At 41.5% G+C, this 15,298-nt stretch overlaps 1 pseudogene; it reads left to right on the top strand.

Moving 5' to 3' along the window:
• The first annotated feature begins 642 nt into the window (after positions 1-642).
• Positions 643-2,836, top strand: LOC116912005 (annotated as a pseudogene).
• Positions 2,837-15,298: the final 12,462 nt, after the last annotated feature.

Raw genomic sequence — 15,298 nt, 5'->3', positions numbered from 1 at the left:
ATTAACCTGGACCCCTGAGATCTCTCAGACACTGGATCACCAACCAGGCAGCATACACCAGCTGACACTGGCCTCCAACACATATACAACAGAGGACTCCCGTGCCTGAGTTCAGTCTGAGAAGATGCACCTAACCATCAAGAGACTGGAGGCCCCAGGGAGTTTAGAGGTCTGGTGGGGTGGGGACCTCTTCATGGAGATGGGGAAGGGTTCAAGGAGGAGTATGGGATGTGGAACAGAGGGTAGACTGAGAGAGGAATAAAATCTACAGTGTAAAAGTAAATAAATTAAACAAATAAACAAACAAACAAAAACCAGACACATAAGGCCTGCTGAGGTCCTAGTACCCAATGACTAGGGCTACTGTCTCTGAAGAATGTTGAAGGCTGGGAGTTGGGGTTGTAGACTGCCAGCTGTCTGTCAGAAGCTGAGGGGAGTGAGGAAGGGTGTTAGCCTGCTCACAGTCTAACAGTGATTCTTCCTGCTGAAGAGAGGAAATCTCATCCAAGGCCACAATGTCACTTCTCAATTATCAAGGGCTGCCTGCTCAAGCCAACACTGCCAGAATCCAGCTCCCTTGGGAGGAATCAAGCTGACTTGGCATGAGGTTCCTGCCTTCCTGGGGTGGAGAGAAGCACAACTATGGTGTCTCTTGATGTAGGGGAAGTGAGGGAAGGCTTCCTGTAAGCTTTGTGCCTGAAGGACCTTCCGTCTTTCTATCAACTTCAGTTACATTATGAGGAAGAACAGTCAGAAGATCATGATGTCAAAGGGCAAATTAAAAATGGACACTTAAACTTGGGAGTAAGCAGTAACTAGGCCTGTATGGTGGAAAAATGAACAGCTTTGAGCTGGTGACTTCTGTGGGGTTGATCTTGTTCAGAAATCTAGGAAAGCAAAGGACAAGTGGTTGAAACGAGGAGATGATTGAATGGAACCAGTTATGGAGGGGTTGATCCTTACATATGGGAACGAACCCCAAGAGCTTGGTGCTATGAGAAGCCATCTTTCGGACTTCAAAAAACATTGTGCTGCAAGAATGGAGCATTGTGTTGTGAAGTCAATACACTAAAAACCAGGTTGGAACAGCTCACTGCACTTGACAGAACAAATACTGGGACTTCCGGAACCACCATCACCACTGCTGTCTCTGTGGGTCTATTATGCTCAACAAGTGTTTGGAGCTCATTGGCCTGCCCTTGGCCAAAGCTTCGACTTTGCATGGAGAACATTGACCGGAAAGCTCCTGAATATATCAGGATGGCAGCATCATTAAATGCTGGGGAGACAACTTACAGTCTGGAGCATGCCAATGACCTTTGAGTGGAAGTGCAGAAAGTGTAGCTAATAGATGCTTTAAGTAAGAAAATCTTAACCTTGGGTTTGAACCAAGACCCTTTACCGCATCCAAACACCAAGGATACAGAGAATGATCAGACAGTCAGCTACACTGTGCAGGAAAAGTTACAAGGTTTGATGTCACTACCAACCAAAAACAGTTTTGAAGAACTGAGAAAGAAAAGAAAAGCAGGATCTGGAGCAGAAGAGGACTGTGGAGAGACAGGCTGCTCTGGAGTCCCGGCAGAAGCTTGAAAAAAGGGAAAGTGGTTTGGCATCTCATACAGCCAATGGGATATGAGGTCTCTTTGAGGCATCCTTGTCCCCTTGTGAAAGGCTGAGGGCTGGCTCCCACTGTCAGAAGGTCAGGGACAGAGTGAAGACTCTGATGCTCTCCTCCAGCAGAGCTACAACATTCCATTGTTCATCAGGCCAGGCAGGTCAAGTCTGCAGGCTGCACAAATGAGGTGTGCACACTTCAAGAGAACCTGAGGCAGCTGCAGGATGAGTCTGACCAGCAGCAGACTGAGAAGACCATTCAGTTGTCCCGGAGGTAGGTGGAGGAGAGGAGGAGCTGCAGCGGGAGCAGTTACAGATGCTCCACAAATGGGAGCCGGAATGAGAACAAGAACAGTTCACAACCGCATCCCGGCAAACAGGGACTTGTGTTCTAGAACTCCCAGAAGTTATGCCCTTCCAGTTGGAGCCCAACTGAGGGTCTCATACCAATCTTGCCTATTCCTTGGATGAGGACTCCTCCCCATTTCAGAGTGGCACAGCTCCTGATACCCTTTCACCTGTCTCAGCTCCAGCCCCCATACATTTGTGTTCTGGATCCCCAGCCCTTGGCCAAGAATTTACTCCTTTAGAGCACCATATCACAGCAAAGTGATAGGACTTCTCTCAACCCATTTGAGGAAGACCTCCCTGCCCTACAGAGGGTGCTGTCAGCTGTGCTGCTGTAGAGGCTTCCCTGGGCCCTCCAGATGTAGTCACCAAAGAATAAAATCCTTTCAAAGAGGATGCTGAGGGAGAGGAGGAGAGTTGGGGGCATGAAATCCCTTCACTGACCCACACAGTCCATCACCCAACCCCTTTGATGAGGATAACCACCCCAGACTGCCAGTCCAGCTGCTCCTGGAAACCCTTTTGAAGAGTGCCCATGCACCAACCCTTTTCAGGGAGACAGTGACAGTGGCGTGGAGGCTGAGGAACACTTTGGAAAGAACTGCTCCTGCAGCAAGTTGACAACATCTTTGATGACAAGCAGTGTGGTCGAATGGCTGAGTTTGATGTTCTGATGGAGTATCTCCAGAAGCTGAAGTGCACCCTAGCTAAGCAGAAGTGGGCCCTTTTCTGTCAGCAGTGGGCAGGAACTGAACAGAGTCTTGGGCAGCAGGATATCAAGTGGAAGGAGGAGATAGGCAGACATCTGAACAGGTGGGCTGGAAACCGTAATCTCTTACTGTGTACTTTGAGGCATTTCCACTACAGTTGAACAAGAACGGAAAAAAAATCAGCTTTCATTTGCTAGTTTTTCTGAATTTTTTAAATGAAGTGTTCCTTTTCAGGGAACTTTACCACTTTTTTTAATCAAGATACAGCTCTGTTGAGCCAAGGCAGAAATAGCTCCTGTGTACCTTGTAGTCCATTTTCTGCTATTTTTGGTCATTATACATTATTATAGGGAAGCCCTTGACAGATCCCTTTCGGTAGTAAAGATAGGCAGGGGCTCTAGCAGAAGTCTGTCCTGACTTGGTTGCTCCCTTTTAGCACCTCCCTGCTTGGACTGTCTCCAAGACACTTAGGGAAATGCTAGGTGAAGGTAAAAGCCTAGATCCAGTGGGGACCAGTGCCTCTTTTTATGGATGACAGGAATGTTGCCATGTTCTCACCTCCCAATTAAAGGAAGTAAAGTTCCCAAGTGTGAGGGTTGGTGGGGTGGTAGTGTCATTGTGAGCTTTATTAATGGACAGTAGTGATCAACTTTTTGGTGAATGTTATGGTTTGGGAGAATTTTCTACTGGTGCAATTGTCTGATCCACTCGAAACCTCCTTTCAGGGCTTTGATAGAGCAACCACTCTACAGGCCATATTCAAAGACCTGTTGATTTGGAAACTGTGACTGGGAAGTTTCTGTGGAGTATTAGCAGGTGATGGAACACTTCTGAGCCAGGAGATAAATACTAGTAACTTCCAAGGCCCTCTAGTCAGCCTTCATCCATGTGGTTTATTTAGGAATTGGCTAAGACGTTATTTTACTATTTCAAGTACTGAGAAACAGAAATATTTGAGGCACAGTCTGAGATCTTCCACAGCCCTGAAGTCTTGAACTCTTGATAGAAGACAGAAAGGGAAATTATGTAGCTTAGTACTTTGGTTTATGGGAACAGATGGATTGACAGATGACCTTGCAAGATCCTTGGTGTGCATCCAAAGGATACATGAACATACCCATAGCTCCAGCTGCCGCAGAGGATGGCTTTGTTGGGCACCAGTGAGAGGAGAAGCTCTTGGTCCTGCCAAGACTCGATGTCACAGTGTAGGTGAATGTCAGGGCAGGTAGGAGGCAAGGGGTGGGTGGGAGTGTGGGGGAACACCCTCATAGAAGAAGAGGGGCATAGACAGGAAACCTGGAAATGGGACAACATTTGAAGTATAAATTTTAAAAAATCCTATTAAAAATATCCTTGGTGTGCTCAGCTCGGGGTCATTTCTTCAGTGATACTCTTCGTTTAACGGACAATAACTGACCATTGGTCACTTTCCCATCAGCTAACTCTAGGCCATGCTATTGGTGTGCAAGCTGAAATTCTTTTGTCATATTCTGGTGAAGATCCGTCTTGGTGGTAACAATGTCATGTGGGTGCAAAGATCTGTATTTTGGCAGCTTTAATCCCAATTCATTAGTACTTGTTGGGGCTTTGGCTGGATAGAAAGCCCTGTATGGGGTTGTGGGAAGGATTGAAGAGGGAGGGTAAGAACCCTTTGGTTCCATTGACAGATGTTTACCAGCCTGTCAGTGGATTACTAGTCATTTGTCAGCTCTGTTGGTGCATGGGCTGTTCTGGAAGGTAGGCAGCCTGGTATCTTATGTTACCTGGTGCAGGCTTCCCCTCTTTCTAAAGCCCAGTCTTCAGGCATGCCCAGCATATCCACACTGTTTGATTTGCTTTTGTCTGATGGAAAAGGAGGCACAAGAATGAAGCTGATTACTGGCTTTCACCATTACTTTTCCTGACACAGATCAGGTGTGCAGGGTGGTACAAATGTGGACATTGCTTTTTTTTTTTTTATAAGACTGACATTCTTAATTAAGTAGTGACTCATTAAATGTACTCCCTTCCAGAACTCACCCCAGGTAGCAGTCTGACTGAGAGCATGGAGAAAACAAATGCTTATAAACCAAGCGAACTCAGATTCCAGAGATTTTACTGAGTTTCTCATTGAATTCCTCTTTGACCATATTCTACAAGTCAGAGACGTAAGAAGGTAGACTTGTCTACCTCTTGGTTGTATCACTTCCCAGAATTCACACAGGTTAATGTTGATTTGCAGAGGATGTTTGACCTGTGAGTGAACCACAGTGTCAGCTTCTTACCTTGGGTGAATATTTCAAGATTCCCAAGGTCCCATCTCATCGGTGAAGGAGCACATCCTTCATAAGGTGTTGGCAGATCCCTTAGGTATAGGTCCTGCTCATATGGAAGGGCTTCTTGCTTTGTTCCCTCTGACACATTAAGGAACTGGAGCCTCACTAATAGCACTTAACAAATATCATGTCTTTGCTGTCAGATGTTGAAACATCTTTCTAAAGTCATGAGCCATGTTGTGTAGCTAAGCCATGTGATTCAGATTGTGGAATTGGCCTCCTTATGGGATCAGACCAGAGGAGAACAGTGTGCTGGTAATCATGATGACTGTCACCAACATGGTCATTGATGCTCATACACTACACTGGGGCCTTGTATCAAAGGGTTAAGAAAAAATCATTTATGTGAGGCTTTTATTAAAAAATATAACATTTTTAAAGAAAAAAACAGATAAATGGTTCACAGGCATTCCCCCAAAAAACAGTCAAAGAAAAAGCACAAGCAACAGAAAAATACATCATCATTAACCATTAGAAAATGCAAATTCACAAACTACAGTAAAATATTATCTCACATCCATTAAAATCATTAGAATTAAAATAATGACAGGTCACCAGGCATGGCAGTCCACGACTGTAAACCTTAACATTTAGAGGTCAAGACATTGCTGTAAGTTTGAGAACAGCCTGGGCTATGTAAGAAGACTGTGTTTCTCCTTACAAATAGCAACAATAAACTAACAGGCAAAGAATAACAGAGGACAAAGTCCAGCAAGAATAAAAATACCTATGTACTGTTTATAAGATGGTACAGTCATGAAAGTAGCATGGTTTTGAACTATCATGTGATCTCAGGATCCTGCTTCTGGCTATACATGCATAGCAAGATGAAACCAGTAGCCAGAAGAAATACTCTCATCTCCACATTAATTACAATAACATTCACAACAGCCAAAGTATAGAATTAACCAAAGTTCTAAGGGAGAAAAAGAAAGAGAAAGAAATTATGGTAAGCAACGAAATATCCTTGAGCCATGGACAAGGTGGGATTATGCCATTTGAAACATCCTAGATTAAATTAAGTTAATTGAAGTATGTGAAATACAGACAAAGGAATGTAATAGAAATAGAATGAAATGATGGCTGTTATGGAGGACGGAGAAAAGTTGATGAATAATGAAAAATTTTCACTTTATGATAAAACAATCTTTGGAGAGCTACCCTGTGGCGTGGTGACTACAGTTAACAATATCTACTTTATGTACAAAGTTACCTACAATATTAGATCATAATTGTTCATATCTGTGGTAGTTTGAATTAGAATGGCCCCCATAGGCCCATATATTTGAATGCCTAGTCACCCAGGAATGAACGATTTGATAAGGATTAGAAGGATTAGGAGGCGAGGCTTTGTTGGAGGAAGTGTGTTACTGGCCATGCAGTTTGAGCTTCCAAATGTAAAGCTCTCAGAGACTGCTCCAGCATTTTGCTTGTCTGCTTCCCACACTGATGATCATAGACTAAGGCTCTAAAATAGTAAGAAGCCCCCAATTAAATGTTTTCTTTTATGAGTTCTCTTGGTCATAATTTCTATTTATAGAATAGAAAACTAACTAAAATCTTGCATAAAAAAGGAACTTAGTAATTTTAGATGTAAGTAACTTCATTGTGGTATATATATGTGTGTGTGTGTGCACTCGACAATTAAGTTACTTACATAACATATATATGTATACATAATATACATACAAATATACATATATATCATATATATAAAATCATAAAATAGTATAGTTCAGATTTATGATTTTTGTCAATGATACTTTAGTAAATATGGAAAAATGAAGATGAAGCAAATATGAAAATTGCTAATATTTAAAATAAAGGTTTAAAGAAATATATGGCTATACTTCATAAATAAATATAACTATATTTGGAATGCATGCTCCAAATATTTATACTAATGGGAGTATACATGAGTTATTTGTTGATATATGATTATTACCATAAAATAGCAGAGTTCTCAGATTAATTACCTCATTAACTGGGTCAGAATTTAAGGTACAATTTATTTATGTGCTTCCATCTTCAGGTTCTTTGTAAGCTGGGGATAAGGTATTAGCTTGGGGCCTGAGAGCGAACTGAAGGGACAACATGAGGACTTGTCTCAAGCTGGCTCTCCTGGGTGATCACAGAACTCAGTTCTGATAATATGTTCGTTTGAGGGCCTCAGTTTCTTGCTGGTATTTGAAAGCTTCTCTCCTTGTCTTGCCTTGCTGTAGAGTGGCTCACAACAGGGACATTTCTTTCTGTAGAGCAGTTGAGTGAGAAGGGAAAGAAGCATCGAAGTTAAAAGGCAAACTCATTTTGTGATCTATCTTTAGAAGAGGCTTTCTGTCCCTTTGCTATATTCCATGTAGGGAGATTGAGAAAAGTAAGACTTCTGAATAGCACAGCAGAGCATAGAGTGAAACTCTAAACAGGTCCACAGTCAAGCAGAATGGGTATTTACGTTCATGGGTGCAAAGACATAAAGATCTTCAAACAATAATTTAGAAGCTACTTACCATGGAAGGCATGCTCAAAAACAGGGTGCTCACATAGGCAATTTCTTTTCTCCAAATTTTCCCATTGTGATGTGTTGTACTTATCCAGAGCCCTTGAATGTTCTCAAATTTTCTTCTTTTTAATAAATAGTCTTTAAGATAAGAGACATAGCCCAAGATGTAGTGCTTCAGAACCCACATTAAAATGCCAGGCCTGGTGGAACATGTTAATAATCCCAGCTCTTGAAATATGATGGACCCCGGGTCTTAATAACCAGACAACCTATCCTATTTGATGAGACCCAGGCCTAGTAAGCTACCCTGACTCAAAAGACAAGGTGACAATACTCATGCACACACTAGTCTACCCTGGTACCTGAGCCCACAGGGATATGCAAACAAGAACACCACCAACATCAACAACAAAAGCCTATGAACATAGAAAGCATTCATCTTGAAGTCCGAACATAGTTGGGTTATGTGCAAGTCTCAGCTGTATACTAGAGTCTTCCAGCTTTCACTCATTCTATTGAACCATGAATTAATTTTAGTTCAAAATAAAAAAGGAACCTCAGCAATCAAGACCACCATATGATAGAATCATCATGTCTGACATACAGTTGCCTCAGGCAAACGACGGTTGAGATTGAAGACACAGAACATAACACAGACCCACTGAGGCTTTTCCAAGGTGACTTCTTCCAAGTGAAAGCAGAAGCTTCAGCCTTGATTCAAGAACAAGACTGGCTGGATGAATGCAATTAGAAATGTGTATTCATTATATCTGTTTCCAAGGTAAAAATGCCAAATATTCGTATATCACAATTAAAAGAAAAAGGTTTGATTTTGTTTGTATACAAACTTTCTTGATAAAGCTTTCCTTTCTCCCCTTTCTTGTAATAATTTCCCTGGCACTATTCTATCGATCATCTAGGCCAAACGAGTGAACTCTCACAGGCAAGTGCTGATCTATTTTGTGGAACTCTTATCTCTAGATCTGAAGACCATTGTTTAGTCTACGGATGTATACTTCCCTGGATAGTTACCTCCATGTCCAGTTCTGTCTAACAAGTTTTAAATGACTCCATCCACTAGGCCAGTCTCTATGTTTTGGTGACATGGATTTTATAGAACTCAAGTTGTCAAAAAGAAAACTGATTTATTTTAGGCACTGATCTTAAATATGGTATTTTCATTCAGGAGGTACTTAAGCAAGATTTATTGAATGAATGAAGATTGTAAAAAAAAAAACACCAGAGTTCTTTGAACCATTTGCGATTATGGACACAGAGATGGGAAGTCAATGTCTGTATAATGAATCAATGCATTACAGGGTTGGGGTGGGGTGGAAGGCAGCAGTGTAATCCATTAGCTTGAGGCTGCCATAAATCTGGGTATGTCCTCATGAGCAATCAAACTACGTTTATCACCATTATAAATTAAGAAGATTAAACTAAAATTGTGCTTCTCAGATTCAGATTTGTATTAAAGTCTACTACTTTAAAAATAACCCTGGTGGATCTAGTTGATGTCTTTGTACTAGATGACTTGATATGCCCATGACTTTCATCTGTGCATAATAGAATATTATCTGGTTACGACACATAATTCAATTAACACTATCCTTTACATTTTCCAATCCTTTGTTGAGATGCTTGAATATATTCTTCTTTTATCCTTGCCTCTTCATTTTCGGTCTTGGAAATCACTGTCATTAATCAGTACCTTTTGAGGTTATCACATCACTTTGGATACGGCCATTCCTTTCTTATCAGCACCCACAATTCATCACCAGGCTTCTCTTCTCCATGTTATGTATTGACATCAATATTCCATCCTTATATATTTTTAATCTCAGCCAGGAAGGTTGTATCATCTTTATTTCTGGTCAGATAAAATAAATGTTCCACTGGATATGTAAATGATCCCGTAAACCAGATGAATCCAGGACATTTTGCTTTCTGGGATGAAAAAATAAGATCTTCATCCTTAAATCAGACAGTTCAGGAACAAATGAAATGTTATATGCTGGCATATTTTTAAATGCTATTTTCTTTTTACTTCTCCATGAATTAAGAAAAAGGTGACATCTGTGACTTGTGATTTGCTTTGGAAAATAAAATGCTTTCATTCCTTACAAAAGAGAAATCTAAGGAACGGTGGGACTTTTGGTGTGTCTGTCTCTAAAGCTGTTAGGTCGTCAGGGTTATCCTTAACTAGCCTGGGATAGAAGCAGACAGAAAGATGTCAACCCCACATCAAAGGAGCCAAGGCAATAAAATTCCTCAATATTTTGACTAGAAGGCATCGAATAATGGGCCCAACCCGTTATTTGTATAGTTGGGCAATCCGGGGCTCAAGGGTGTTGGGTGAGAGTGAAAGATATTACAGTCCTCAGTACTTAACTCTCTTTGAGGTTAGGTCTCCAGACCCCCATCTCAAGGGTCTTCCTAATTAGTCCTATGTCATATTCTCTCTTCTGGAAATTTTGATGGCTCACCAAGTGTGTGCTTTATGAGTGAACCATAGGATTGGGTCACATATAAAGTCCTGAAGTAATTGTATTATAGACAAAGCTAGTAGATTTTTGAATGATAAATCAAGAGGATGCTTATTTACAAATAAAGGCAAAAAACAAACCAACCCAAAACAAAAACAAACAAACAAAAAAACCAAAAACCCTTACATTTTTTCTTTTTTACAAATCCATAGGTCTTGAGTATGAGCCTTTTCTTTTTTTTTTTTTTTTTTTTTTATTAACTTGAGTATTTCTTATGTACATTTCGAGTGTTATTCCCTTTCCCGGTTTCAGGGCAAACATCCCCTTCCCTCCCCCCTTCCTTATGGGTGTTCCCCTCCCACCCTCCCCCATTGCCGCCCTCCCCCGACAGTCTAGTTCACTGGGGGGTTCTGCCTTAGCAGGACCCAGGGCTTCCCTTCCACTGGTGCTCTTACTAGGATATTCATTGCTACCTCGAGGTCAGAGTCCAGGGTCAGTCCATGTATAGTCTTTAGGTAGTGGCTTAGTCCCTGGAAGCTCTGGTTGCTTGGCATTGTTGTGCATATGGGGTCTCGAGCCCCTTCAACCTTTCCAGTTCTTTCTCTGATTCCTTCAACAGGGGTCCTGTTCTCAGTTCAGTGGTTTGCTGCTGGCATTTGCCTCTGTATTTGCTGTATTCTGGCTGTGTCTCGAGTATGAGCCTTTTCAGCACCTGACTCTCCAGTAGTTTTAGTTGGCTGGTGGCATTAAGATATAAGGTCTCCAGAGAGTAAAACCATAGACGGGAGAGACAACAATACCTCAGAGCCTTTTGTCTCCAGTGTTGTTGCTCAGGGGCCTGATCTCTCAGCAATCATACTTTCTGAAGTTATTATGATTTTAAATGTTTAAGAAATAAACCTGGGTTGGGGATTTAGCTCAGTGGTAGAGCGCTTGCCTAGCAAGCACAAGGCCCTGGGTTCGAGGTCCTCAGCTCCGACAAAAAAAAAAAAAAAAAAAGAAAGAAAGAAAGAAAGAAAAGAAAGAAAGAAAGAAACAAACCCACATTATTTGCACCTAAATACATTTGAATGGCAACTAATATCTTCTTATTTGGGATCTTTACATTTGTTTAGGAAAGATCTGGAAGAAAACTCAGACAGGTAATGAAATATAAAGCAAATGCCATGAGAGTCAGCAGCAATAGCAATCACTCTAGCTTTGAGGAGAAAAATCCTCAGATTCCAACAAATGTCGTAACTTCTGTTATGGTGAGGCTCATAGCACGATGGAGTCCTCCATTTATGACTGTCCATTTGTAGTGATTGCTAAATATTCACAGTGAACAGCTCTGGCATTGTGTACTACATCTCAAACCGTGTTTCTTACACAGAACCTATGTGTTTTCCAGTATGGCTGCCTTGCCTGACATTGCTATGGTGATCTCCATCTTGACGTCTTTCCTACTGTAAGGTCAGATTGTCGATACTTAGGAAGTCTTAATGCCATTCCCATAGCCTGGTGTCTGTCAATAACTTAACCATAGATGAAGTGATTGTGAGCAAACAGATCTTTACATCCTCTGCTTCAAGCTCAGGTTAATTGTGTTCCCAAATAACTTTTGCATTCATTAAAAATAAAGAAATGAATCAATAAGTACAAAAATAAGTAAATACAAAATACAAAACTAAAACAACAGAGATTTGGGAAAGATGAATTGAATGAGGATTGCATCATCATATCTTTAGTAGGTAGCAAGGATTAGAATCCCCACCTTTCTTCTATGTAGGTCACATTTCTCTCTGTCCTGCTCTGGTGACTGGGCTCATCCAGGTGTCTCCACTGTGTTTTACTTTTAAGACTCTGAAAGAAAGTTCAGGATCTTTAAATTCTTTCTATTTTTTTTTCAAGTAGAAGATTGCCTTGATGACAAATCTTCCTCAAAGCAAAATTTTCATTTTATTCTCCAGATGCATGATTTCTCAGTGGGTTCCAAAAAGCTCAATGCAGAATTTCAGAGTTTTTTTTGTTTTTTCATAGACTGGTACCCTCGCAGCTCAGCCATTGTACTTTCCCCTCCTGGGTGTGTAGCAGGCATTCTTTGTTGAGGAATTTTTGCTGTTCTCTGGATTTTCCCCTCCTCTTGCTTTAAGAGTTATGATTTGTTGGGCTTGCCCAGGCCTCTCTGCATGTATGTAACAGAAGCGCAGCTTGGTCTTCATGTGGGTCCCAAATGTGGGTCTCCAAAGCTGTTTGTTGTTTATGTGGGATATGTTCTTCTAGCTAGGCTGCCTTGTCTGGCCTCAGTGGGAGAAGATGCCTAGTCTCCTGGAGACTCAATGTGGCAGGGTAGAGGCTCCCACCCAGGTAGAGGAGCAGGAGGGGGTGGGGAGAAGAATTGTGGGAGTGGTTGACTTGGAGCAGGGAAGTGAGCGGAATATAAAGTGAACAAGTAAAATAATAATAATACATTTTTTTAAAAGAGTTGTTATTTTTGTATATGGAGTACTATTCTGCCATTGTCTTTTATTGTACTTCTTATTTGTTTGTCTCTGCCTGGTTAATTATTTCTAGGTTTAACCTGTGTTACAGATGAACAACTTGTAGCTCCCTCATCAGCTTTTCAGTTTCCAGGAGTTTCCCAAACAAATTGGATGCAGCACCACGTACTCATAAAATTACCTAGAAGCACAGCAAAAAACTGCATTAAAATATCACACTTAGCTTTTCGAGGAGACTGTACAAATACTCACAGGAAACGGTTTGCAGTTAGGAGGCAATACAGTGAAAGCCAGTTCTTGTTTTTAAATGTTATGCCCAGAAGAGATCTTTGAAATTTTATAAACAGATGGATTCTTTGTGCTTGATTCACTAATGTTTTACAATTAACTAATTAACAGGTTTATTGCCAAAATGAGCAATAAAAAGTGTTCAGGAGCGTTGACCAAAGCAGTCTTTTGTAATTACATAGATACCAAAACAATCTGTGTGATAGTTTGAGGCTAAACGTTGCTCACATCAGAATTCTGCCTGCTGTTTTCAAATAAAAGTTGACAAATATGAAAACGAACCCTGTAGATTGCTATACTCCTTTCATATACACAGGCTTCTGCCTTAATTAATAATAATTACAGGTACCAGAAACTAGAGGGAGAAGGACAGGATGTTCCCAGATTGCTTTCAAAATATGCAACATTGCTTAGAAAACACATTGCTGAAGGACTATTAGGAAGTGCTTTTCTCTAAAGTCCACCTGCTATTCTCTAGCCACAGAGACCTTAAGTGACCTGTGCAACCTGATTCCCTACTGTTCCTACCTTGAGCAGGTCAGGGTCCCATCTGGAGAGGTATCATCCTACTGCTGGGTTGATTTCCCACCCCCATTTTCAAAACACTCCAACAAACTTCTGTTATCCTCCAATCCTAGCTGTTCTCATGGCAGGTCTCTCTGTGCCTCTTTCTGTGGCATGAACTGTTTTGCTGCTAGAAAATATCTCGAGGCTCCTATAGGATGTTGTGTGAACACTTCCAGGGAATGCATTCACCGATTACTGTAGCAGGATCTAGATATAGAAAGCAAACGTGTTCAATTTCGGATCTTCCCTCACCAGCTTTCCAGGAAAGAGGAATAGGCTTTGAATTTTGAGATTCTTTTTTCCTAGGTTTGGGGCTGGGAATGTGGCCATCTACATCTGGGCATGGGGCCTACCCTTAAGAATGGTGTACGTACCCAGTGAAGCTCCACTGGAGAAAACTAATCTTTCCTTTGCAAGGGGATGTCAATTGGAAATAGCTCCTTAGTTAGAGATGGAAGCTTGTGCCCACTTTCCCCTCTCAGCCCTGGGACCCTATCTGTCTTGAGGTTGTGAAGGCATTGTGTGTGGATTCCTACAAACCAGGCAGGCATGAAAGTCACCTATAATCCCACTCCACTGGAGGCAGAAGAAGACAATAGCTTCTGAATGTGTGGTCTATCTTGATTCTTCAAGAGACCCTACTTCAATAAAAAAAAAAAAAAAAAAAAAAAAAGGTGAACAGTAATGGCGTAAAGACTCCATGGCCACTTTGGGGCTCTACAGGCAAGGACAAACAGTGGTATGCATTGCTGCATTACCACACATGCAAATGTGTACACAAATACACATATAATTCATATGGAAAAATTTTCTAGGTTCAAGTAATGAAATTTGGAAGAAAGAAGAAAAGGAAGGAGAGAATTGAGGGAAGGATTGAAGATACAAATGAAGGCGGGAATAAGAGGAAAAGAACTGGACAGAAAGTCACAATTTTTCACATTTCCTTCTATTTTCTCACCTCTTCTGCCCCTAGCCTTTCACTGTTTAGTCTGCTTTCCTGGGTTAATTTCTCAGATCGTAGAAAAGTTTCAGTTTGTTTCAAACTACTTACTCCTATTTTTATTAGCTTTGCTTTATCTCTTTTTCTCTTGTGCGTGTGTGTGTGTGTGTGTGTGTGTGTGTGTGTGTGTGTGTGTGTGTGTGTCCCTATCCTTGGATGAAAATGAGTCTCATTAATTAGGTTACAAACTTTCTGGGTCAGAGATTGACAAGCCCTCAGTACTGAGAGGGACCGAGCAAAATAGGTCCTATCTCAAGACAGCTTTCTTGTTGCAAGGCTCCACTGGCCACCTGGTTGGTCCTTTTTTTTTCTTCCAAATAAGACATTTTATTCAGGTGAGTGAAGAGCACCAGGCTGGTAGCCTCCAGCAGGGGCCCAGACACATGATGATGCACACCATGCACACACAGGAACACATGGGCCTAGACAATCCAGTATGCAAACTACAGTAATGTAGGATAGAGACCTACAGGCAGGCTGGGGAAGGCTGACTCAGGCTCCACCCTCCCACTTAAGGGAATGAGGTAACCCAATCACAAAAAAAAAAACCACACATAGTATGCACTCACTGGTAAGTGGATATTAGCCCAAAAGCTCGGATTACCCAAGATACAATCTACAGACCACATGAAGCCCAAAAAGAAGGACGAACAAAGTGCAGATGCTTCAGTCCTTCTTAGAAGGGGGAACAAAAATATTTATAGGAGGAGATACAGAAACAAAGTTTGAAGCAGATACTGAAGGAAAGGTCATCCAGACACTGCCCCACCTGGGGATACAGCCCATATACATACAACTACCAAACCCAGACAATATTGCTGATGCCAAGAAGTACATGATGACAGGAGACTGATATAGCTGCCTCCCGAGAGGCTGAGAAATACAGAGGTGAATGCTAGCAGCCAACCACTGAACTGAGAACAGGGTCCCCATTGGAGGAGTTAGAGAAAGGATTGAAGGAGCTAAAGGGTTTTTTAACCCCATAAG

Source organism: Rattus rattus, chromosome 11 (assembly GCF_011064425.1).
Source record: "Rattus rattus isolate New Zealand chromosome 11, Rrattus_CSIRO_v1, whole genome shotgun sequence".
Lineage (NCBI taxonomy): Eukaryota > Metazoa > Chordata > Mammalia > Rodentia > Muridae > Rattus > Rattus rattus.
The sequence above is the reverse complement of the archived record's forward strand: the minus strand, read 5'-3'. Positions and strand labels throughout refer to the sequence as shown.